The 26,927-nt window shown below is 33.3% G+C and overlaps 2 pseudogenes; one reads left to right on the plus strand and one right to left on the minus strand.

Moving 5' to 3' along the window:
* Positions 1–22,202: 22,202 nt before the first annotated feature.
* LOC107030296 lies at positions 22,203–23,478 on the plus strand (annotated as a pseudogene).
* Positions 23,479–24,616: 1,138 nt separating this feature from the next.
* On the minus strand, positions 24,617–26,501 carry LOC107030297 (annotated as a pseudogene).
* Positions 26,502–26,927: the final 426 nt, after the last annotated feature.

Genomic DNA, 26,927 nt, shown 5'->3' on the forward strand with positions numbered 1-26,927 from the left:
AAACCCATCAAGAACTCAATTTCTATGCATTCAAGACCTTAAATTTGCTGAAATAAATGATGATTGGCACGTTGGTGAACTAACCCAATGCTATGTGATCTCACATACCTTTGTAGGGATCACCCCAATGAAATCCAGAAGTAAATCTCGACGAATATTGAATGGTTACTTGAATGTTCTTCTCCTTCCTTCTCTTTTCTTCGTACTGCAAGACCTGGTGTGGATTTTCCTTTTCTTAAATGACCGAAATCTGACTTTTTTCTTATCAAACTCCTAAAAAAGAAATAGAATAATTAGTTAAGGAAAAAACTTAATTACCTTTCTAAAATCAGAATTTAGACTTTCCTTAATTAAGAGCCCAACTTCCTAAGAGCATAACTTCCTCAAACGAACTAGAAATCACACAAATGTGCCGGCATTGGAAAGATAATTTCAAAGGCTAACCAAGCATATCTATAAGTGCAACTAACTCATAATGAGATATAAGCTATAATCGTTTGAAATTGACCAAGCCACATTTTTTCTAACTTCAGTAAATTTTAAATTTTTTAATAATTTCCAAAATTCCTATTTCAATTTTTTAGCTTCTACCTTCCTATTTCGAAATGTCAGAAATTACAATATCTCCCCCTTGGGAACATTCGTCCTTGATTGAGATTACTCTTACTAGGCTAAGGGTTGTTACATAAAGTTCATATACCCAACAAGCAAATGCCAACAAACAATATCCCTACTCACGATTTAAAGAATACTAAGAGAAGAATTAGTACCTTGGTCTGCACTTTCTCCGAATTAAAAGAGATGTGGATATCTCTTCTTCATATCCTCCTCAGCTTACAAGTTAGCTTCTTCAATGAATTGGTTCCTCCAAAGCACTTTGACTAATGCTACATCTTATATTCCAATTTGTGAACTTGGTGATCTAGAATCTAAACAAGAATCTCCTCATCAGATAAGATATACCGTCTCTCCCACATTAATTCCACAAGTTCTATTTTCAAACCCAAACCACTGGGCCTTTGGTGCTCTACTTTAACTTGTTTTCATTTGGGAGGCTTAGAAACAAATTCTTCAATGTCATTCTTCATATCATTCCACCAATAGACTTCTCTCAAATTGTGATACATCTTTGTGAAATCCACATTAAAGGAATATCTGGAGGTATGAGCTTCCACCATGATTCTCTCTTGAGTCCATCTACCATGGGTACACACAATCTTCCTTGATACATTAACACACTAGCTCCCCCTTGTTCAAAAGCCATTTCTTTCTTATGAACATTTGCATTCAATTAAAGAAAAATAGGATCTAGGTCTTGCTTGCCTTTTATTTTTGACACGAATGATGACTCAGCTCGATTTATCACCACTATTCCTCCTTCTGTGGAATCTATTTGTCAAACTCCCATGCATGCAAGTATATGCACATGTTTCACTACCTATCTCTTTGATTCCTCACATGGGCGGTACTACACATAAACAACATGTTTAAGGAATTAATAACAATATTTGCGTTACGTGGGTTTTAAAGAGTACTCATGTCATAATCGTTGAACAATTCTCACTACCTCCTTTTTATGAGTTTAAGCTCATTGTGAGTAAAGATATATTCTAGGACCTTGTAATCGGTGAACACATCCGTATGCACACCATAAAGATAATTGTGCCACATTTTCCAAGATAATATTATAACAGCCAATCTATGTCACGAGTTGGATAATTTCGCTCATGAATGTTCAACTGTCTAGAGGCATAAGATATGACTATGTCACTCTACATTAATAAACAATCTAAGTCGACTCTAGATGCATCAAAATACACCACAAAACCATGAGCACCTTATGGTAAGGTCAGACCAAGGGCAGTAGTTAACATCTTTATCAATTCTTGAATGCTTTTCTCAAAAGCTTCAAACCATTGAAACTTCATTGTTTTATTAGTTAACGTAGTCAAATGGGATGAAATAGAGGAGAACTCCTCCATGAACCTTTCATAATAGCCAGCTAAGCCCTGCCAACTCCTAATATAAGTTGGGGATGTGGGTCTAGGCCAGTTCTGCACTGCCTCAATTTTTTGTGTCTCAACATTAATTCCCTCTCCAGAAACCATGTGGCCCAAGAGCACTACAGACTTGATCCAAAACTTGCACTTAGAGAATTTGACATACTACTCTCTATCTTTCAAAGTCTTGGGAACTATCCAGAGATGAATAGCATGATCTTGTCATTCCTTGAATAGATTAGTATGTCATCATTATAGTTGATAAAAATATATCTCAATAAGGTTTGAATATTTAGTTCATAAGGTCCATGAACGATGCTGGTGCATTTTTCAAACCAACGGATGTGACAAAAAACTCGTAATGGCCAAATAAAGTTTTGAAATCTTTCTAAGGAATATCATATTCCCTGACTCTTAACTAATAGTAACAAAACCTGAGGTTTGTTTTTGAAAAAATGTGTGGCATCCTAGAGTTGATAGAATAAATCATCAATCCTAAAAGGAGGATACTTGTTCGAGATGGTAACCTTGTTCAATTAACGGTAATCTATATACATCTTACGGGATTTATCGTTCTTCCACATAAATGAAACTGGAGCTCCCTAAGGTGAGACACTTTATCGAATAAAAACTTTCTCTCGGAGGACTTTCAACTACTCATTAAGCTCTTTCAACTCTATTGGGGCAATTCTATATGGCGGAATAGATATAGGACGAGTATCTTAAAGAATATCTATATCAATATCTCTTAAATGGGACTCCGAGTAAATCATCTTGAATGACTTCTGGAAACTATTTTACTACTCAAACTTATTCAATTAAAGGTATCTCAACAGTAGAGTCATTAAATCAAACTAAATGATAGACACGCCCCTTAAAAACTAACTTCCTTACCTTAAGGTATGAAATAGAACAATCCTTAGGCACTGCTAATACTTTTCCACTCTAAGGCTGGCTCATTTCGAACCTAAAACTTGAAAATGAAGTTCTACAACCCACTGGGGCATAAAAGGAATGAAGTCGGTCCATACCACAAATGACATCGAAATCACCCATGTCTAACTCAATTAAAGCAGCTATGGTACATTTGTGATTGAAGAAAATGGGACTATAATGATAGACTCTCTCTACTAGAGTAGACTCACCAACAAGTGTAGAAACACTCAATGGTTTACTAAGTGTCTCAAGGATAACATCAAAATTTAATCAACATAAGGAGTTATGAAAGATAAACTCACTCCTGGAACTAGCAAAGCATAAACAGTAAAGTCACTGACTTGGAGAATTCTAGTGACAACATCTGGAAACTCCTCTTCCTTCTTGTGACTATTTATAGCATACAAGAATTTTGTTCGCCCACCAGTACCGGTTGTAGACCCTCTAGGTGTATCTCTGTCTGGTGGAGCAACTGAAGAAGACTGCCTCTACTGAAACATTACCATTTCCCTACTTGTTCATTGGACACGCTCATATGAAATTCCAATTCTAATCACACTTGAAACAATCACTTGGTCCCTCATGAAAAGTACCTGAGTGGTTCCTACTAGACTTGGCTTATGAAGGAGGCTTACTACCCACTTGTGCCATTTTACCTTAATAATAAGAAAGTTTAGCTTTGAAGATCTAATTATGTAACATACCTTTATCCTTAGGTGCAAGTGAACTCGCAAATAATTGAGCAGGTCCATTTTGTTTCTCTTGGAAAGATAACGCATTACTCTTCTATTGCTCGGACTTATTCACTATCTTTGCCCTCTTGTTCTTAAACATTTCTCCATCCCTCAACTTTTCTTCCTCAAGCTGATGCACATAAACCATCAACCGCGATATATCCATGTCACCGATCAACATCGCATCCCTACCTTATATACTGGAAATATGAGATAATCGAGCAACAACTAAGCGCATCCTACTCCTCATGTCCGCAACCATCTCCGGAGCATATTGGGATATTTTTGTGAATTTCAGCACATATTAATGAACACATAGAGAATCTTGCTTAAGGGTAAGAAATTCTCCTACCTTAGCCACGTCATTTCACTGGGCAAGAAATGGACCAAGAAGGCCTCATCATAACACGCCTTACTCGTAGGTGATGCATTATAATCTCTACCCTCTTTCCACTGATTAAACCAAGTCCTAACAACACTCTTCAATTGATAATATAGCTTAATTCTCTCAATATAAGAAACATACATCACATAAAATACATTTTTGATCTCCTCAATGAAGTTCTCCGTGTCCACAGTAGTAATTCAACTAGTGAAGCTTGGAGGATTTATTGTGTTGCTAAATCGTTATACATTTGATCCTTTAAAACTAAGGATCAATAGTAAAATTGTGTGTGTTTTAGTATGATTTGATGTGTTTGTTAATTGTGTAGGCAGAATCTTGCATATGTTAAACAGTAAAAAAGAAGCAAAGATTGATGATGATGCAAGTAAAGTTCACGGATAACTTCACGGACTATGACCTTCATAATAGTATGTATTTGAGCCCGTGAAGCTGATCCACTGTGTAGGACTGAGAGAAGCTGAATGGGGAAGGAACAAGTGAAGCCCACAATCGACTTCATGCGTCGTGGTCCTATCTACGAGTCGTAATGCTTGTTGTGATACAGATTACAATAAAGGCGTGGAAGAACAAGAAGAAGTTGAAGTCCAATTGAAGGCCACAAACAACTTCATGGGTCATAGTAATCACTGCAGCTCATGGTTGTGATTGTGATGTTGAAACCAGTGAAGAGGGTGCAAGGAGTTACTAAGTAAGGAGTCCCAAGTAAAAGTCACAAGCACCTTTGCAGGTCTTGAAGTTTATCACAGACTGTGGTCTCTTCTGTGGTGCAGATTCTAGTGACCATGTTTGAACACCCACTTTTGGGAAGCTCCACGGGAAGACCACAGAGAGATTAGAGACCGTGAAGTGGTTCACGAATCGTTGTCGCGACCCTGAAAAAGCCTGGCATTTTAGTGCTAGTTCAAATGTGACTCATGTCTAACATTCTATTTTTAAGTACTTTAGGTCATTTTTTAATTATTATCGACTATCTTCTGTTTTATGAAGGAGAACACAATATCATGTTTAGTTTTTGACTATTAGTTTACTAAAGGAATTGTCGATCACCGATTAATTTTCACAAGTGGTTCTTAACATGTTTTGATCTTCTATTATTTATTCTTTACGTGAAAATATGAGCGGTTAAATACCACAATTGGGGTTGTGGGATCTATGACTATATTCTAGTCGCGATTTTGTAAAACGAGTATAAGGTGATCTTTGTTTACAACCTGCAGATTACACCTTTCAATAAAATTTTAGTATATTTAGTGCACGAATTAGACAAGCCTGTATTTTTTGTTTGTGCGAGAGAAAAAATCAATTCGGAAAATGCTGGACTAAGTTAACAAATTAGAGTTAAAGTTGGACTTTTAGAGAAGAGATTTTTAACATTACACCAATGTAGGAGAGGTTCAATTTTGTTAACACTATGAGTTCGAGAGAACAGAATTGATCATTATCTAAATAGGCTTAGAAGTGTTAGATAAATTCAACTCAGAAGGGTTAAATAAACATTGATTTGCCTGACAGTGGAATTACAGAAGAGCAATAGAACTCATGACATAGTGAACAGAAAAATTGTTTCTTTAAATTAACTGAATCAACATTACAACAAGATAATTTGTAACTGTGAATATGAAGTTTCACTATACGTTTTTGTAATTAGAACCATTAAACTAAACCCAATTTCACTTTTAGTTACTATTTGCTTAGGAGATCATAACTGCATTTAATTAATCGCGATAGTGAAACCTTCTCTGTAAGGAAATTTTGTGTGGGATCGACCTCAACTATTGTTGAGTACTGTAAATTAAAAGCAATCGTGTATACTTTTTATGTAAGTTTGGACGTATCAAATTTTGGTGTCACTGTTGGGGATTTTCCGTTCAAAAGTGTTTTTTTCTAGAGTTTATTCAAATTGTAGTTATATTTCCTAATTTTACATTTGGTTTCTAGTTTTTGTCTCTTTGAAGTGAGCTAGTTTTCTGCATGCCAAACACTAGAAGTAAAGGAGACCCATTGCTTCCAAACAATATTTAGTTTCAGAAGACTCTTCGCAAGATGGTTAATGCACAGGAATTAGAGGCTCAGAGTCATATCCTAGGTTTAGAAACTAAAATAGATGTTGTTAGAAATGTTTAGTAAACTTCTGGAATTAATCAACCGAGGTCATATTCCCAGCAACCTACAGAATAAACCAACTTAGGGCAGTAGATGACAACAGAGGGGTCGAAGAACTTAACCCTCCACATTGTCAACCTCTAGCTCCAAGAGGAAGATATCCTCCTCCTGGCCACATGATGTATGAGGAAGATGGTGGTGACTTAGATGGAACTATAGCATCAGGAGCTATTGTGTACCTTCATTATCTCCTGGTGTTAAGTTCACAATGACCAACACTATGATCACTTGCTAAACCTAAAAGGTATATTTATAGGAACTGCTAGTGATAATGAAAATTCATACTTAATGAATTCTTTGGCAATCTGTAAGTCACAAGAGATCCCTTGAGTGAGCAAAGTAGCTGAGGTTGAGGTTTTTTTTCTCTGTCTTTTAATAGACAGGCGACTAACTTGTTGAATGAGATGCCAGATGACTCCATCCGAACTTGGAACGATTTGAAGGAAGCTTTCCTGGAACAATTTATCCCAAAATCAAAAGAGTGGTAGATGAACGACGAGATTAGTACACATAAGCAGGTAACAACAGAGGCAATGCATGACACTTGGCTGAGATTCATCTAAAATCTAAATAAATGCCCCAACGATTGTCTTACAAAAATGCATCTTAATTAGACCTTTTATAGGTCTCTGAATGATGTTACTAAATATGTTGTTGATGCAATTTGTAGAGGCTCATTTATTAGAAGATCGTTTGCTGAGATCATGCAATTATTAGATGAGGTCTCAAAGAACAACAGAGCATGGTATACTAGAGATGCAGAGGTAGGGGCTCTGAGTTACACATTTGAACTTTTAGCTAAACAGAGGAAGAGAGAAGAAGAAAGGGATCAAGAAATGGCAAATATGCGGACATAAATAAATCTTCTCACAAAGCATATTTTATCCAAGACTAATATAGTAAATATTGTGGGAAAATAAAACATGTAAGAAGATTAGGATGTTGACCTTGATGACGAAGTTAACTATCTGGTGAACGAAGGAGGTGTCCGAAATTATAGAACGAAAAACAGGGTTATGATTCGTGAAATGTAGGTCCGAACTATGCTAGGGATGGTCAATATTATAGGCCAGAAAATAAAAATCATGAATACTTATAATTGTAAAAATACATATCTTCCCCTACCCAATTCGCTTTTGCCTTTCTTTCTTTCTCACTTTACGAAAAACACATATTATACAAATGACAATGTATAGTTTGTGTTGTATAAAAAGATAGAGAGATTTGATATAAAAATATATTTCGATTCAATTGTATAAAATTAAAATTTTATGTATATATATAAACACAATCATTGAAATATATACATAGTAGTTACATATGTACAATTATCTAACTGATATACATATATAATCGTTGCTCTTTTATACAAACGATAAACATTTTACATCTATTCATATTAATTTGATGCTCTTCCCATCGATTTATACAAATCTGATGCCCCATAACAATCATCAATTTTCTATGAAGCACAATTATGCAAACTATAACCATAACATACAAATATGATTTTGATGTTTACTATACCTAAAATTATATTTATATTATTAAATATAGTTTTTATTCTTAATAATATTTTTTTTAAATCTATTTATTTATTTTAGTGTAGCATACAATTGTCTCGTATATATACTTTATTTACATTTTTCACTATTTCTTTTCAAGAAAAGAATGTTTTTCATGGGAAATTGGCTACATAGATTATAAATAATAAATATTATAATCTTAAAGAAGTAAAATACAAATGTAAAAATTGCTACCGAAAGACTAGAATAAATACTTTAGAAATATCAATTAGAAAAAAAGGAGGGAGTATGTGTTATTTAAAAAATAGGAGCATATCTTACTATTTAAATTGATTAATTATGTAAGGCATTCAAATTTTCTTCATTAAAACTTTAAAAAAAACACCATCAATTATATTCTACCTTAAATTTTATTTCTTTTTTCACAATAAATACAGATTGTGATGATATAAAATTGTCTGTTTGTGTATATATAAGAAGACATGAATGATGATTCTTGTTTTTTTTTAGAAACCTTTTTTCTGGAAACATTGCTCAAAGGTATTCTCAATTTTACATTTTTTTCATGATTTTTGGTGTTTCTATATCTGCCCAGTTTGATGTTCGATAAATTGAATGAATCTGCTTTTGAGAATTTTGGTTTACGCAAAAAAAATGATTTTTATGGGTTCAGTTTTTTTGGAAAAAAGTGTTGTTCATAGGTTAGTTTTAGTCCGATCCAAAGGGTTTTTTATTCACTGCTTTTGAGAAATTTGATTAATAAAATAAAAAAGATTGTTATGGGTTTAGGGTTTTTTTTTAAAAAAAAAATTATCATTGAAGGGTTAATTCTAGTTTAATCTAAAAAGAGTGTTGTTCACGCGTTGATTCCTGACATACCTAGTTTTAAAGAGATTTTTATGGTTTACAGCCAATGGTAATTTTGTAAATGAAAGATTATTACTTTTTAATTATTTTGTTTTTTAAGCACCTTTGTTGTTTCAGATTGTTGGTTGAAGGAAATTAATACTTCTCTAATTTTTCTTAATTGGTCGGTCACATTTTTCTTTTCTAGAACAAGAAGCACAAAATGGAATATTTTTAGTTGATACATAGACTATTTTTTTATTTTTTTTGGTTGTGTGTGTGATCTTGTGCTTGGATATGAAACTGATGAAAACATTTTACTTTGTTGAGTTTTTGTAGTTTCCAGATTTTCGCAAGATGTTTGATAGATGTCGCATTCCGGAAAAGACAGCAGTGTGGTACGCGTAAGATCATGTTATTTATTACTATTTCTCAAGCATAATGTAAAATTCAAAAAATGTGACGTTGTATGGATTTACTGTTTGTTCTTGTTGAACTATTGTATTTCTAAGCTACTTGCTCCGAGAGGCAATAAGATTACAAGAAAAAGAGAGATAAAAGAAAATTCATTCAGGGAGATTTTAGGATTAGAACGAAAGATGCAGTTTTTGTACTTTTTAAACATCATGTGAAGCTTGGACGCACATGAAATATTTAACACAAAAGGATGTAAACTTAGAAAGAATGAAGAACATGCTTTCTATTTCCCCCTTGTGCACTTTAGAAAATGACTTAAGTTCTGTCTAACTTTAACTTCTAGAGAGAAACATATATGTTTGCATGTATCATTCTCATGGAATGAAAGTTTTATTGATGTTTGATTTACTATATTATCACTTTGAGGGATTAAAACAAGAAGTGGTATAACACTCTTATTGCTTCCCACCTCTGCTCAAATAAAGACAATTGTGGAAGAGAACTAGATCTCTAACTTGTGTGTAAGGCAATATTATGAAAGGCAATTGTGCAAAAAAATTAATGAGGTCTATTGGAGATTTAAGCTTAAATATATTAAAATATTTATAAGGAAAAAAACAAAAATAAAATAAATCGAAGAATAAGAACAATATGTACAAAGGAATTAATTCTTTTTCAATTTAAGTGAAGTTTATCATCTTGTTTTGCCTAATAGGGATCACACCCATTTGTAGTAAGGTATACACCTTGGTGTTTTGATGACTGCATTGATGCATCAACTAAGAAAAAAGTGGTGCTTAACTTGTTTTTCGCTCTACTTTAGAGCTTAACCGCACCTTAAATAGGTCTTTTAAAACACATGTACGTGCATACAATTTGCTTTCATTAATGCTTAAAGTAGTTTTAGTCATTCGTTTTTCGAGTAAACTTGATGTTTTAAACTCGAGAATTCAAGTGTGTATTTTCATTACCATAGAACCAAATTGAATTGGAAGTCCTAATTTTTGTCAAGAATCTAAGTAACACGTTTAGTAGTGGTGTCTCTCAAATGTTGAGTAATCTTCTAGATCATTTTTACAAATTGTAAGTTAATACAAAACCATAAACTTCTACATAGATTTCCACTTTGATTATAATATGCTTGATATTTCTTTAATATCATAATATGAATTTTAGTAGTCAAAATATGCTTAAGCAAATTGTGGTTCCAATATTATTGATCTTTCAAAAGGAAAAGAAAACATAATATCAAACTTTTGGTGTTTGTTAAGTGTCCTATTGGTAAAAAAATGAACTAGTTTTCGAAAATTCTCATCTCATCATGTACATATTGGTGTTGAGTTTAAGTTCATATTGTTCCTTGAGTAAGATCCATCCGTATTTTTTGTTTATCTACTAGGTCTCAAATTATATTGTTTTATGTTCAATAATTAGGTACAATTTTCTAGTTTTCGTCACCATAAGTGAATAAGTTTTGGGAACCACCAACAAATAAGAAGGCATGTCAAGCAAAGAGGAAAGGAGAAAAACGGAAAAACGAAAAGGAAAAGAAAATAAAGGAAATTTTTTTTCCGTAAATGCCTGATAAGCATGAAACATGCACATGCTTTGTGATAATGGGTTGTAGTGAGTCTTGAGTTCACCATTTCTGTATGTGGTAATAACATGTTGAGTTGACTTTAAGCTTTTAGTTCGAGTGTAGTGCCAATACTAAATTGGTAAGTTTTTGTTTTAACTTACAGGTCATGCATGATAAGTTACAAGCTTTAGCAGTATAACCGTTTCAACATAGAGGTCATGCATGATAAATTAAAGGCTTTAGTGATAATTATTTCCTTGGTGGCTGTACTGAAGTTCAGCTTAAGTGAGACAAAGAGTCCAATTGCTGCACTTAACTTCATGGTTTAGGAACCTAATTGAAGAATAATATTTTTTTTATAACCAATTAAAGTTGACCTTGAATTTGAATCTTTAAAAGTTCCAAAATATGCAAGCATGATTAATGAGTCCATGCTACTGATCCTCTGTAGATCTTATTTAATAATACTTTTACCGAATTCTACAACAAAATGGATGTTTCGATGTTTGTCTAGCTTCTTTCAAAGTTTCTCTCCCCTTTTCATCTTTCTGCCATTATTGTTAACTTTCTTAGTCATTGTTCCTCAATTTGGTGAACATTGGTTAAGAAACGGTTGTACACCCCCGTCAATTTTTAGACATGGACCTATGCTTTTGCCATCGCATTTACATCTTAATATGTTTATCTACTTCAGATTAGCAAAGTGATCATTTAATAACTTGGATGTAATTATGTGGTTGTGTTGTTTAAAGAGTAAACATATTTGTAGCTTTTTCATATGGGATTCAAGATGTTGCTACCTTCAATATTTCTCTTACTAGTTCAACAAATAGAAGCTGATTCTAGTAATCTCAAATGATCTTCTCAATTATGGAGGACTTATCTTGGTAAACCTAGTTGTTAGTGGCATTGAGTAAATTTTGACTTACCAATTTGCTCCACAGAAAAAACTGTAGTTTCAAATTTTGTGATAACTAAATAAAAAGAGAATAGTCGACAATCCTACAAAAAAATGGCATACTATGACCAACACAGTCAAATTAAGTTGTTAAAAAGCATTTTTAAAATACTCCCTCCGTCCACTTTTATTTGTCATATTGCATTTTTCGAAAGTCCATTTGACTGATTTTCAAAGTTAAATTAGATTACATTAATTTGATATTTTAAACAAACAACATAGATATTCAAAAAATATATGAAAAGTCCTATAAATTGCAATTTTTTTTCCTATCAATATGATGAAAAAATGCATCTTAAAATGTTAGTCAAAGTTCTTAAAGTTTGACTCTATAAATAGAAACAATGACAAACAATACCGGACGGAAGGAGTAGTATTATAATAAGTTTTTAGATAAAGAGTTTTAAGTATGAAAAAGTGGAGAGATCATTTGAAGGTATAGAGATGATGAATTTTATCAAGTTGAGTATAATCCTCCTATCCATTATTTTCTCTTGGTGTAACCATGATGTCTCATGTTGAGTAGAAAATTAGGTGATTTTCATAACACCATATATTTATACGGTTTCCTTTTGGATACTTCTTGTATTCAAATGCCTATTGACTCAAACATTAAAGAAAGCATTTACCTTGTGAAAAGAAAGTAGAAAAATAGAAAATTTAGTATGGCATTACATTACATATGAGATATGAACGTAAGTTAACTTATTAACTTGAATGCTTGTATAGAGAATTTTCCATTATAGAAAAGCCCATATTAGATGGATACAAAAGAAAATAGACAAATATTATTAAAGAAACGATAGTGCAAGATCAACTTTTATTATTGATGAGTTAGATCCTAGCATTACTTACTTGGTTGACGAATTAATTACTAGTAATGTCTTGCATGTCTCAATAACAATTTCATTGAGTGAAACTGGAAAAGATTGAAGTGTTTTTTAGATCTAAAGCTTATCGTACTTGTATTATGTATTCTTCGTTCCAAATTTGTTTGATCATTTATGTTCCTCTTGGAGTGATGATTACATTTAACAGTATGGATATGATTTTGTGCGGCTATGTAGACTACTGAAATCATGAGAAGAAAGTATCCAGACAACTTATACAAAAAAATACCTAGAGAACTAACGAAAAACAAAATCCTTTTTTATAAGAGAATATTGGTTGATAGTTGTACTAGTATTAAAAGACTAGTAAATTAAGATATTAGTGTCTTCTGTTGAGTACATATATGATCAGTGTCATCATTCTTTTAGTAGACTCTGGTGCTATTAATAGTATAAAATTATTTAAATAAGTTATATTGAGTCAACACATGTCTAGACTAGACTACTCTTAGTATTGCCCTTCATAAATATCTAGCTCAAAGTTGTAGTTGATCAATAACTAATATTTCTCAACAAAATTTTGTTTTTCCACTCAACAAACTTGGGTTTATTGAAAAATGTAGATGAAAGTTTATAATTATCTTGACACTCTTTTTGACTATATTGACTCCTTCCAGCTGCAAAGAGTTATACTCATAGTTATACATGTTCTACTATTCTAGCAGCATCTTAGTAATGCTATATTTATTAATAAAATTTACGTATCAAAAAGTGGGCTTATTTAATATCCTGGTGGTTTGGAATGACAATTTTATGGTTTCTCCATTCAATTGTACCTTTTATGATCTAGTTACTTTACCTACCCTTCCATCAAAACATGGATGCAAACATTGATGACATGGTGTATGTAATCATATATGATATTTGATTGTACATTTATAAAAATAATATTGTATAATAATGTTTATAACCGTATAATAAATGCAGACCCTTTTCTTATGTACATGATTTTGCATTACAATATATGTTATTTCATTAGCATCAAGTAACATGACTGTATAATAATGTTTATGACTCTATAATAAATGCAGACCCTTTGCTTATATACATGATTTCGCATTACAGTATGACATTCCATTTACATCAAGTAATGATCTATTCATAACTTTTTTTTGAAGGTCCAACTTCCTGAAGGAGTAACACCATTTATGCATATAACTCAAAATGAATTTTTATGGCAAAAATGAGTTCAAAGTCTTTCTTTTTTTTCTTTTAAAGATGATTTTCCTACCATTTAGTTTCATTCTATCTTTTGATATTCCTTAAACGTTGAATTTTGTTTCATACACTTGTTGCTTATACTTCTGAATTATGGTTACGCTGTCTATAATTGTGAGTACCACTTGGATGACATATTGATTATGGTGGAAACAGTTAGCTTGAGTATCTAAGATCTCGATACTATAACTCTTCAAAAGAGATTGGTTATAGCAATATTATGTTAACATTACAATTTTTTGAAAAAGAAATAATTGTTTATTGCCATTGTTTTCACTTCATAGATAAATCTTTCAAAAACCAATTATAAAAAAGAATTCAAATTCGATAAACATTGTATATTCACTCATATTACGCCAAGGATGTCATAGGAGTATGAATTCAATGACAAGAAAATGCCAAGGACGGTGCACCAACTTTGTATTACAATGTTGAGAAATATTGAATGTAGTGGTCTTTTAGAACTTTTATGATAAGCTCAAAAATTCATGTCATGTTTTTATGGGGTAATAACAGTGTAAGACAGTTCTACTAGTACCACTAGAAAGGGGGGTGTCCAAATTGAATCAAAAGCTACCTGAACACGGTGTACAATTTATTGGGGCTCGTAAATACTATTGGAAGGTTACATTGGTTTAGTGCTAATGGTTGAGAAATCCCATCTATCCATATTGGAGAGCAGGGGCGGACCTACGTTGGGTCCAGGGTGTTCACCCGAACACCCTCGGCAAAAAAATACACGATATATGTAAGGTAAATTTTCAATATTTCTGTAGATGCATATATATTCTTAACCCCCTCAATAACACATAAAAATAGATGGCTCAATGGTAAAACCCCTGAATATTAAGCTGCATGCCCCAGGTTCAAATCCTTGCAACAACATTTCTTTATTTTTCTTTATAGTTTCAGTTTATTTTTGTTCTATATAATCAGATCTGTTTTGCAAGCATTTTTTTTTAAAAAATGTGCCAAAAGTGTGGTTTTAAACCAAAAAAAAAATCAAAGGGCCCATATTTACATGTTTATATTTTTATTTTTGGAACCTCCTGAATGAAAATCCTTGGTCCGGCACTATTGGAGAGACCTCCAAATTTCTTACGAAGGGTCAAAACAGATTTGAAGAGAACTCCTAAAAATGCCATAACTTAAGTTGGCAATTTTTTACGCAGGTCTATGAGCCTCCCTAAAGGAATGACTAATATGGTAACCATGTCAATTAATTTCCTCGCATATTGAACCATACCATTGATCTTCCATGGTGACTTCCATTCTCTTCTAATGTGTTTAGTTAAAAGGATGGAGTCTGTTTCAACCCATAAATTAGAGAAGCCTCTATTAGCACACCATTTAAGGCCATAAAGAAGAGAAGCCATATCCAAGATGTTACTCGTACCATTTTTTAATTGATGCAGTAAGCAAACATGAGGTTTCCCAATGAGTTTCTGATCAGGCCACCTCCACCAGAACGGACTTGAAAGCGACAGCCATTACTGTTGAATTTTACAAAAATATTAAGAGGTTTTATCCACTTAATGATGGTAGTGGTTCTATGGTGATGAATTTTTGCATCCAAAATGCAGTGTATATCTCTCCAAAACTCTACAAAGTTAAAAAGAATGTTAGCTTTAGATCTGTATACAGAAAACTTAATAGCATCAAATTCGTTTCAGCATCTTTATCTTCATCTCTCCTAACAAATTATTGGGGGAGAGCGTGAATACCAAAATTAGAAATAGGGTTCTTTGTAACAATATTCCCCCAATTGAGGATGCGGATTTTAAGAGACCTATGGGTGAGCCTCACTTAAACTAGACTTGCGATATCACACCAGTACACTTTTCTAGCATGTTCACCCTAATAGAATAGGTGATTCACTATTTCAAAGTTGTTGGTCTAATTATTTGCAGCACAACAATGATATCCGGGGATGCTATAGATGCCCTACTTAGCCACTTTCTCATCAGTAGGAAGCCTGCTATAAATAGCTCTCCATGTTAGGGAAGCCATATTAAATGTAATGCTATTATTCCAGATCTTGTTGGTGGCATTATTGTGGTTTCTTTGCTTTCTAATAATATCCCGACCAGAGTTGAGGGTGAAGTGGCTCTAATTGGTGTTTTACCAGATAGCTTTTGTCATTTGTGAGGTATTTTGGAATAATCCACAAGTTTATGATATCGTTCTTTCGATCATTTCGGATCTCTACTTGCAGAAAATTCCAGTTCCATTCACCATTACTAGTAAGAACAATGTCAAGCTTTATACAGATATGCCCTTCATTGTTGGGATAGTAAATATGTTGCTCCGCCAATGACTTAACTTCACATATGACTTTCTAATGTTGATTATCGAGGTACTTAGCCTTCATGTAATCTCCCAAAAGAGAACAAGAGGTTCTTAGGTTGCACCATAGATTTTCCTTCATGTCCACACAAACATCTGAAATTTTCTTAAAATTACCACTACCTATTTCAAAGGGTAACTCAAATTATCTGATGTAATCCATTGATGCTTTCCTCCAGAATCAAATGCAGACAAATAGAAATTTGTTGGATTTTGATTTCATGACGAAGCTACTCTTGTTCTTGTTGATCTGTTAACCAGATATTTGTTTATACCTGTCCACATGTCAGTGATTAACTTGATATATCTCTTGCTACAATCACAAAAAATAATGCTGTTATCAGCAAAAGATAAATGATAATTTAAGGACTATTATTGCACTTATAAAAACACTTGTAAGCAGTGTGATTATGAAGATTTTTAAGCATTTGAGACAACAATTCAACGCTCAGAATTAAGAGGAGGGGGGGAAGACGATCTCCTCACTTCAAACCCTTAGAAGAGTTAAAGAAACCATGAAGACCTCCATTTACCACTGTAAAAAAAAGTGTTGGAGATATAATTATGGATGAGGTAAAATCAATGCTCAGAGAAACCAAGGTGCCTATGAACATGGTAGAGGTAAGTTTAGGGTTCCCATATAACTAATAATATCTTGGGAAAGAAGAATAGTTCAAGTAATGGTGCTGCCTTTGAGAAAGATACTTTGATTCCTGCCCCCAAGGCCTAGATCGAGTGGCAAAAGGTGGAGGATTTGTGACTTAGGTCGCAGGTTCAAGCCCCACACCATGCAAAATGAAGCCCGGTATTCAATTGGAGAAGGGTAGAGGGCTGGTCCCATTATCCACCGAGTTTAGAAGTATGTGATTAGTCCAAAGAGTGGCGGGTCACATAGAGATTTCATGGTTATCAAAAAATCTACTTTGCCTCTTGGAGATAATTCGAGAAATGATAGGAATCAGTCTGTTATTCATTATTTTAGAGATACTTTTACTAAAACATTACACAGGTTCATAGATCTCAAATCAAAAAAAGATTTGGGGTGATCAATCTTAGGAATAAGAACAAGACAAATGTGAGTATCGAAATTATGAAGGATATCACCTGCGAAAAGGCAGTCCCAACTTTATGGAGATCTGAAACAATGATGCTCCAAGTACTTTAATAAAAATACCCACTTAGTCCATCTAGTCTAGTAGCACTATCGATATCTATGGACATTAAACAATCCTGAAGTTCTTTGAGTGATGGAAGGGAGAAGAAAATATCATTGTCCTCTTTTGTGATGCACCTATGAAGAATATGAAGGGAGCTATAATCAGGGTTCGTATTGTAGTAATAAAGAGATTCCTGTACAATCCTATAGCCCTTTCTGCAATTTTGTCATTTCCTTCCAGGCAGTTGTTGTGTTCATCCATAAATTTCCCAATGTTCGATCTTTTTCTCCTGTCTCTTATGATGTTGAGAAAATACGCCGTGTTAGAAATCTAGTGGATTCGGCCTTGAACCTACAGAGATATCTCTTATCATCTCTTGTGTTTTTTGTTACACTCTTGTTTTCAAAAGCATGAATTTGGATTTCAACTCTTCTAGGTTATTCGTAGAGATCCTCCTATATATTCAAAAATTTGAAGTATTTGTTAGTTGGAGGACTATCATTATTCATTTTAATAAAAATGAAGCATGGTTCGAGCACATTCTGGATAAATGAGTAACATGAATATATATATCTTACCATAAAGAGTAATAGAAAAGTCTGTCCAATCTTTTCCTAAAAGTGTTATGGGGTATCTATTGTCGCACCAAGATTTAGAACCTCAACCCTGCATCTTGTACACCACATTTAATAGGGTATTCAATGAAATCAAGAGTTTCTTCCATTCAATGAATCCTTCGTCCAAATTTCTCATCACTGAATACCACAAATTTAAAGTCGTATGTTGCTCCCCAAGGGTCTTGGATAATATTTGTTGTAACTCTCAATTCTGCGCATCAGTTTTTCCTCAGCTTTTTGCATTTTTCATAGATAACTGAAAGAAAAATATGGTCAACATTATGAATAACTTTGAGAAAAACATATTGCTCCCAATCATGAATGGACTCATCATCAATTTCATTCAACTAAAGGATCCAGATTTTGTTAGAATTGTTGTTGTAGGCCTAATGAAAACCAAACTTCCTTCTAAATTTATCCACTTTATCACAAGATACCATATATTCTTGTAGGAAGACGAGAGGAAAATGAAATTGTTGTTTAAAAAGAGTAATCTTTCGAAGGAATAGTTGGATCCTATTCCCCTAATATCCATGGTACGAAGCTAAACATTGGAAACATTAGTTGTAAGGGTTATTTGATTTTCAATATTGGTTGTGGAAACTTTGATTGTAATGTTAGAGGTTCCTCGCTGATTGGAGGGGTTCCTTGGAGGTAGGTTGAAATTGGTTGTTGTGTCCAGAGAATCCATATGGGGTATTCAATCGATGAATATCTTTTTTATGATCCTTGGTAACCTCACCGTCTGATTTAGAGGAGGTGAGATCCTCTTGAAAACATTCCATGAACATATCACAGTCTCCACCTTTAACATTGAGGGACTTGGTGAGGAAATTTAAATGTTGAGATTTTGTAACAATGTCTCTTGAGATAATCATTCTTTGACAAAGTGACGATAAATCTCAATGTGGTCAGTCCTCTCATGAAATATTGGAATTGATGCGAGATGGTGTGCTATATTATCACACAGAAGGTCCGTTCGATCAATTTCTTCAATTTTTAGTCATCTCAACAACTGTTTGATCAATACTAACTCACAAGTTGCTACAACTATTGTTTGAAATTCTGCTTCAGCACTAGATCGAGCCCCCACACTTTGTTTCTCTCTCTTCCACAACACAAATTACCTTGACCAAAACACAATATTTAGATGTAATACATCCATTGGATGGTGATCTTGCCCATTTAACATCTGTATATCCAATGATATGCTTGTAACCTTTATCCTCAAAGAGTGGTACTTTACTCGAAGCTGACTTTACATAACGCAGAATACAAACAACTGCATTCCAATAACTTAAGGGGGAAGTCATAAACTAATTTTATAAACCTTACCCCTACAAGGTAGAAAGATTGTTTCTAATAGACCCTCTGCTCAAGTAAAACATTACAAAAAAGTTTGAATTAAAAATGAGATTTAGATGGTGTGCTAATGGTACATACTACAACTGCTAGGAACAAAGCGATTTCAATGATAACTTCTAGAAGAATCCTTGTTCTAGTATAAATAGGGCGGCCATAGTCATAACCAAGAACAACCTGATAAGAGTATTCTTCCATAAAAAAGTTCTCCTTTCTAGCTTCCCTTTCTTTAATTTAATCTTCCAATCTTAGTATATATTTTTGGGCTAGCAGAAGGTTTCATAACTACACTTTTCTTCTGCTATTCTCTACACACTATCACATCCATAACCATACGTTGGTTTTTGGGTGTTATTTCAAGATCGGGTTAGAAGTAGATTCAACTGGTTTGTGTATATGGATTTTAGAAGCCGTGATAATGGACTTGGGTGGAGTTGTTAAACAAGTCCAATTACAAGGTATGGAAGACTTGCATAGAATCATTCCTTGTTGGAGAGGATTTATGGGATGTTGTTAATGGGAATGACACAAGTCCTCCTGCTAACGGACCGAAATATTTAAGTAGCATATACAAGAAGTGGAAGCAGGTTAATGTGAAGGCGGAATTCATTTTGAATATGACAATCTCATTTGGTTAATTTGATCACATTATAAAGTGTAAATCAGCTCATGAAATATGGAGGACCTCTATCATTTGTTCAACAAGCAGAATGAAGCTTGGCTACAGATATTGGAGAATTAATCGGCTAACACCACTCAAGGTAACCTTTCCATCTCCGAGTATTTTTTGAGACTCATAACTTATGTTCTAACATATCTTTATTGAATCCGAAAAAGACTATTTCTGAAGAACAATGAGAACAATATTTATTAGTGGGTTAAAACCTGAATATATTCCATTTTTAATGTCAATTCAATGATGGTCTCAACAGCTATCCTTGGAAAAAATTGAAATTTTGTTGTTGCCACAGGAATTACTAGCCAAGTAGTTGTCTAGTGTATTTGTCAAAAGAGAAGAAAATTCTCTTGTAGACAACAAGAGTAATTTTAAAGGATAAAGAGGAGATATGTCGCACTCTAGATCCTCAGGTGGTTCAAGCTCGCCTGGAAAGAAGAAAGAGTCTTCTAACTATTATGGTAAGGCATCGGAAATGTCATCCAATATCTCTTTTATGGGCTCTTTCCCTTGTATCTAACCTATCCGAGTTAGCCTCCGAAGCGAACAAAGAGGTTGATCATCTTATCTTAAAATAGGTCATCCCGGCTATCCCGATCTTTTATCTGTTCATTTAGTCAGACATCTGCATCAGATGTTATCGTTGTGGCGAAGTAGGCTCATAAAGAAATAGTTCCAAGCCAAGTAAAGAAATATGTCACAAAAAGTTGCCGAAGAAGGAGAAGAGTGCGGAAAAGGTATAGTAGCTGAGGCTTGAGCAATAGATACCATGATTTCCATCAATCTTGAAAGAGATTGGATTAAGGATTTGGAATATAATATATCCGATCACTTGGAAAGCAAGAAACTGATGTTGACATTAAGCAAGAAATTTTTGATGATATTCTATGTGGTTATATAGTATCCTCTATAGAATAAATAGAAAAAATGATCCCGAAAAGGCAATATCTGAGACTGCATGTGCTAGTAACGACATATACAGAGAAAGCATTGATGGAGATGTATTGGAAGCAGAAGTATTTGCTCAATCATCTGCAATATTAAGGCCAATTAATGGCTTGGAGAATTTTTTTAAAGCAGATGGAGAAAGTAGAGATTAATAGAGGAAGAAGATGATATTGAAGTCTTAAAGAGAAATGATATGAATTTTGAAAACATTGATGTTGTCAAAAAATTTACCGAGGAGATGATAAAAGAATATGGTAGTGTATCCGATGTTGATGTTGATACTTCACTAAAAATTGATAGTGTTTTTCTGGATAATGTAGTTGTCGAGAAGCGAAGAGAAAGGAGGACTTCATGAAATCTGCAAGGAGATAATTTACATGGATCTTTCGATAAGGGAAAATCTTTATCATTTAAATCAACACGAGGAGTCCGGAAGAAACTGCCAGATTTTTACCAAGATGTGCCTCAAAGATTCGTTTGAGCTCCTCCATGACAATGTCAGGTAGTTTCCAAAAAAAATCACTTTAATGGGGAGTGTGAAAAACAAATATGATTTTTTGGAGGTATAAATAATCCTAAATATTTAGTAGAACTTTCTACAGTTATATAGAGTAGTACCTTAAGTACTTGATGAGATATTTATAGTGAATGTAGAAAAATCTAGATTCTTGATAGATAGTTAGAAGATAAGGAGATCTGGATTTTTCTTATAGGTCAATCTAGAGTAACTTCTAGAAGCATTCTTACTCTAGTATAAATAAGGGTGACCATAGTCATTTGTAATTAACCCAAGCAAACCAAGAAGGCAAGAGCAACCTAATAAAATAGTATTCTTCCATAAACAAGTTCTCCTCTCTACCTTCCCTTTCTTTAGTTCTTAAGAAAACATTTTGCATTCAGTGGGGTCACCTTTTTTTTTTTTAGAAAATATTTTGTTTATTATTTATATTTTCTTTCAGATTCTATTCTCTTTATTGGTTTTAAGTTTCTAGTTTTGAAAATATTCTTTAAATTTTGTTGTTTATTACAAAGTTCTTCAAAAGTATTTTTTTTAAGTATCTTAGTAATATTTTTACACCAAATGTAGCTTTGAAGTTTAGGTGTTTATGTCAGGCATGCTGCATTATACAGAAACATTCTACTGATCAACTTTGATTTTTCCTTGGGAGGATAGTATTTTTGTAGCTCATGCCGAAAGGTCTACCATTTATCTTCATTTGATGAATAACTTCTTTGGATCAAACATTAGCGATCTTGTTTCCTGGAGAATATGCCCAACTTCTTGCTTTTCCCCTTTAGCTATTTTTTTCTCCAATATTTTATAGCCAAAATTTTTGCTTTCTACTGTGGACTTCTGAAGATTCCTTATGTTTATGGTTTCATTCTTCTATTGGAATCAACATTGTTAAAGATTTGAAGCTAAATATCTACCAAGGAGGAGGTTTGGGAGAGTCGTGCACATGTTGTATATAATGGGAGTGCTTCTAGAAATCAGTGAAATTGGGCTTGAACTTTATCCTGTTTCTGAGTCTTACTCTGGCGAAGGATTATCATATGCTCCTGTAGATTTTCCAAATGCTGGTGATAAGTGGGCTTGGCGGGCAGGGAAAAGAGTTTCAAGTTCAGGCACCTTTAGAGATAGATATTTGTATCTTCCGAAGCATTTTAAGGCTCCAAAAGGTGGACAGAAAAATGATTTTCGAAGTAAGATTTCATTTGAAAAGTATCTCTAGTCTGATTATTTTGACATGGATATAAACCAATATTTTGACTCATTTAGTTTGATGATTCCTTAGAAGAAGTCGCAAGCTCAAAAGGTTAGCTTTTTTGTGTATAGCATGTAGATATTTATTCTGTTGTTTGCGTCAATTAAAAAAAAACACTTAACATTTCTTTTTATTGACCTTATGCCAAATTTGTTTTTGTTTTAATCAAATATTGATTTTGACTCAAATATGATAGAGAGGACTACATTTTTAGGGACAAAATTGCAGTCTTTAGTGTCTAATTTTCCTATAAGAGCGATTACTTGTAAGGCTGGTACTGAAATTTGCAGCAGTTTATCAAAAGAAAATCGTTTTACGGCCATGGTTCTGATATTTGTTGCAGTGAACCTTGTTTTTTCCGAGGTTGTTTTTGTATCCTTTGCTGAAAAACAATAGGTTCAGACCATTATGTGTACAATTATGTTTGATGTGAAGCAACAATAGATGGATACAGATGTGGACATGTTTCCCATCTAGACTGTTCTCTACGAGCTTATATGGTTGGGAAAGTGGGAGGAAGCATCAATTTGGATGCACAATATTTATGTCAATACTGTGATTCAAGGATGGATTTGGTTCCACATGCTTTGAAGATTATAAACACCTGCACATCTATTTCATCTCGTGCTGACATTGAAAAGATTTTGAATGTTGGCATTTGTATTTTGCTTGGCTCACAAAAAAGGAGTGGAAAAGAGTTGTTGCATCATATTGAATCAATCAATGCGAAGGTATAACTAATTGATGAATTGTACTTTTTTTTCCAGATGATGCTATATGTTTTCCATTTGAGGTTTACAGTTACCAGAATGACTAATTTGATAATAATATCAGCTTACGAAAGAAGTTTGCATTCAAGATGCATTCAAAAAAGAAGGTTGTGTGGATAGCACTGGTAACTTTTCTCCCCTCTCATCATCTTGTTTGTGTTAATAAGTTACTTTGACTGCAATATTTGTATCTGAGCAAGACATTTCAGTATGTGAAAATGTTGTTCTCTTTCTATAATTTTTTTTTTATTTCAGCACATAAATATACACATTTGTTGTTTTTTGAAGTTAACTACCCTACAGTTTAGACAATTAGATTAAAAAAACTTATAATCTAAGGTGTAAAGATATAAAAGACACAATTGATAAAAATATTGTTTTACTTTTTCGAATCACCTATGTCAGCCAAATCGAGTCCCCTTGTTTTCCTTAGAGCTTAAATGTTTCCAATTAGATAAATAGCCTATTTTGAACTCCTTGACAGGAAAAATCATAGTTCACTTGTTGGAAAAATTCTCTACTCGTATAATTTTCTAATCTATCATTTTATTTTCTTTTCACTAACTAGATCTATTAAATTCAATGATTTTACAAGATGAAATAGAGAAGCTAGGTTAAGCGTGTGCTAGCTTGTTTCCATCATTGTAAAAGTCATTCTTCCTTGATTCTGATAGGGTGTGCTTTCCTTCTAGTAGGTTGCTCGCTCGTCTTGATTTCATTTTTACGCGATTCAATCTCCTCGACTCTAGTACATTCGTTCATCAACTAATGGTAATCCAACAACATGATCTCACCACCACTCTGAAAAGATCTTCAAAAGTAGAAATGATCAGCCACCACGAGGAGTACCCTAACTAGAATCTGCATTAAAAATGATTCAGAAGTAGCAGTGGGAACAACCTACAAGTTCTTAGTTTGTAAGACAACTGAGTAAAAGGAATTAATCTACTTATTAATTAACTAAGGAATTCATCCACATGCATACAAAAAAGTCCAACTCCGACATTAGTGCCGCAAATTTATAATGAACGGCGCGAGTAAAGTAAATGTATAAGGAACCTAATTCAAGAAGAAGAGTTTTTCGTTTAACATAGTTATTTCTCACAATTGATCAGTTTAAATTAGCATATGGTTTCACTTCAAGCATAGTAAGAAGAATCACAAGCACAATAAGAAAAATATCTTGATATAGAAGCCCTATTGATACGCTCCAGTAAATCTTAGTACTATAGCTTAAGGCAGAATGATATAACACATATTGTTAGCTCTATTAACTTTATGTTGTAATAATTACACTAATATTAAATGATCTGTGCAAGAAAAAAAGAGATACATCAAAAATTTGTGAAAAGAAAGCATATCTAATCATAGATGGAAGTCACACACTACAAGAATGAAGGAAGGTTGATAAACGAATGTACCTGAATCGAGGAGATTGACTCGCGTAAAAATGAAATCGAGACGAATGAGCAACCTACTAGAAAGAAAGCACAACTTATCATAATCAAGGAAGAATGACTTCTCCAATGATGGAAACAAGCTATAACACGCATATCCTAGCGTCACTATTTAACCTCGTAAAAACATTGAATTTAATCGATCTAACTAAAAGAAAAAAAAAGTATATATTAGAAAATTATGGGAGTAGAGGATGTTACCAACAAGTGAACTGTAATCTTTCATGTCAAGGAGTTCAAAATAGGCTATTTATCTAATTGGAAACATTTAAGCTCTAAGGAAAACAAAGGGACTTGATTAGGCTGACATTGGTGATTTGAACAAGTAAAACAATATTTGTATCAATTGTTTTATCTCTTTACACCTTATAAAATAAGTTTCCTTAATCTAATCATCCAAATTGTAGGGTAGTTAACTTGAAAAAATCAACAAATTTATATATTTATGTCCTGAAATAGACAATAATTATAGAAAGAGAACAACATTTGCATATACTGAAATGTCTTGCTCAGGTACAAATATTCAAGTCAAAGTAACTTATCAACACCAAACAAGATCATGAGAGGGGAGAGAAGTTACCATTGCAATCGACACAACCTTCCTTTTTGAATGCATCCTGAATGCAAACTCCTTTCCTAAGTTTATATTATTATCAAATTAGTCATTCTACTAACAGTAAACCGTAAAAGGAAAAAAGATAGCATCATAAGGAAAAAAAGTACAATTCATCAATTAGCAATACCTTTCACTTGATTGATACAATATCATGCAACAACTCTTTTCCTTTTCTTTTTTGTGAGGCACACAAGATACAAATGCCAACATTCAAAATCATTTCAATGTCAGCAAGAGAAGAAACAGATGTGCAAGTATTCATAAGCATCAAAGCATGTGGAATCAAATCCATCCTTTAATCACAGTATCGACATAAAATATTGTGCATTCAAATTGATGCTTCTTCTAACTTTCCCAGCCATGTAAGCTCGTAGAATACAGTCTACATGGGAAATATGTCCACATATCTATCCATCTATTGTTGCTTCATATCAAACATAATTGTACCCATCATAGTTGCAAAAACAGGTCCAGTGCAACAAATATCACAAATCATGGCTGGAAAAGGATTTTCTTTTGATAAACTTCGACAAATTTCGTTACCAGCCTTACAAGTAATGGATCTTATAGTAAAATCAGGCAGTAAAGACTGCAATTCTGTCCCTAAAGATGTAGTCCCTTGTATCATATCTGAGTCGAAATCAATATTTGATTAAAAAGAAACAAATTTGGCAAACAACTCAATAAATATCTACATGTTATATACAAAAAAATCTAGCCTTTTAAGCTTTGCGATTTCTTCGAAGGAATAATCCAACGAAATGAGGAAAAAAATTGGTTTATATTCATGTCAGGATACTCAGAATTGAGATACTTTTCAACCGAAATCTTACTTTGAAAACAATTTTTCTGTCGGCCTTTTTGAGCCCTAAAATGCTTCGGAAGATACAAATATATATCTCTTAAAATGCCTGAACTTGAATCTCTTTTCTCTGCCCGCCAACCCCACTTCTCACCAGAATTTGGAAAATCTACAAGAGCATGTGGTAAGCCTTCGCCAAAGTCAAACTTTGAAAGAGGATAAAGTTCAAGCCCAATTTCACTGATTCTACAAGTACTCCCATTATATACAACATGTGAACGGATCTCCCCATCCTCCTCCTTGGCAGACATTTAGCTGGAAATCTCTAACTCTGTTGATTCGAATAGAAGAATGAAACCATAAAAATTTACAACTAATCTATTTGATTCACATATTTTAAAACACAATAATTAATTGTGCCGTAAAATAAATTGTGGCCTTGAAGAATTCTTTTTAGTAGATCCCACCACAAGACAATCCTAATATGGGTCTCAAATCCTTTTAATTGGTTAAAAATTAAGGTTTTCACCAGTTCATAAAGAAGAATAAAAATAAGAAATATCCTATAAGAAATGCACAAACAATCTCTGTCAAAAATTATACAATTCATTTTTTGTTTTAGCCCATTAATGTTATGTTATGAAGTTACTTCACCCCTATTTTATAGTAATGTTAGTTAGTGTCACGACCCAAAACGAGTCATGAGTGGAACCCACACTTAAACTCCTACGTGAGAG

The sequence above is a fragment of the Solanum pennellii genome, chromosome 9, assembly GCF_001406875.1.
Source record: "Solanum pennellii chromosome 9, SPENNV200".
NCBI lineage: Eukaryota > Viridiplantae > Streptophyta > Magnoliopsida > Solanales > Solanaceae > Solanum > Solanum pennellii.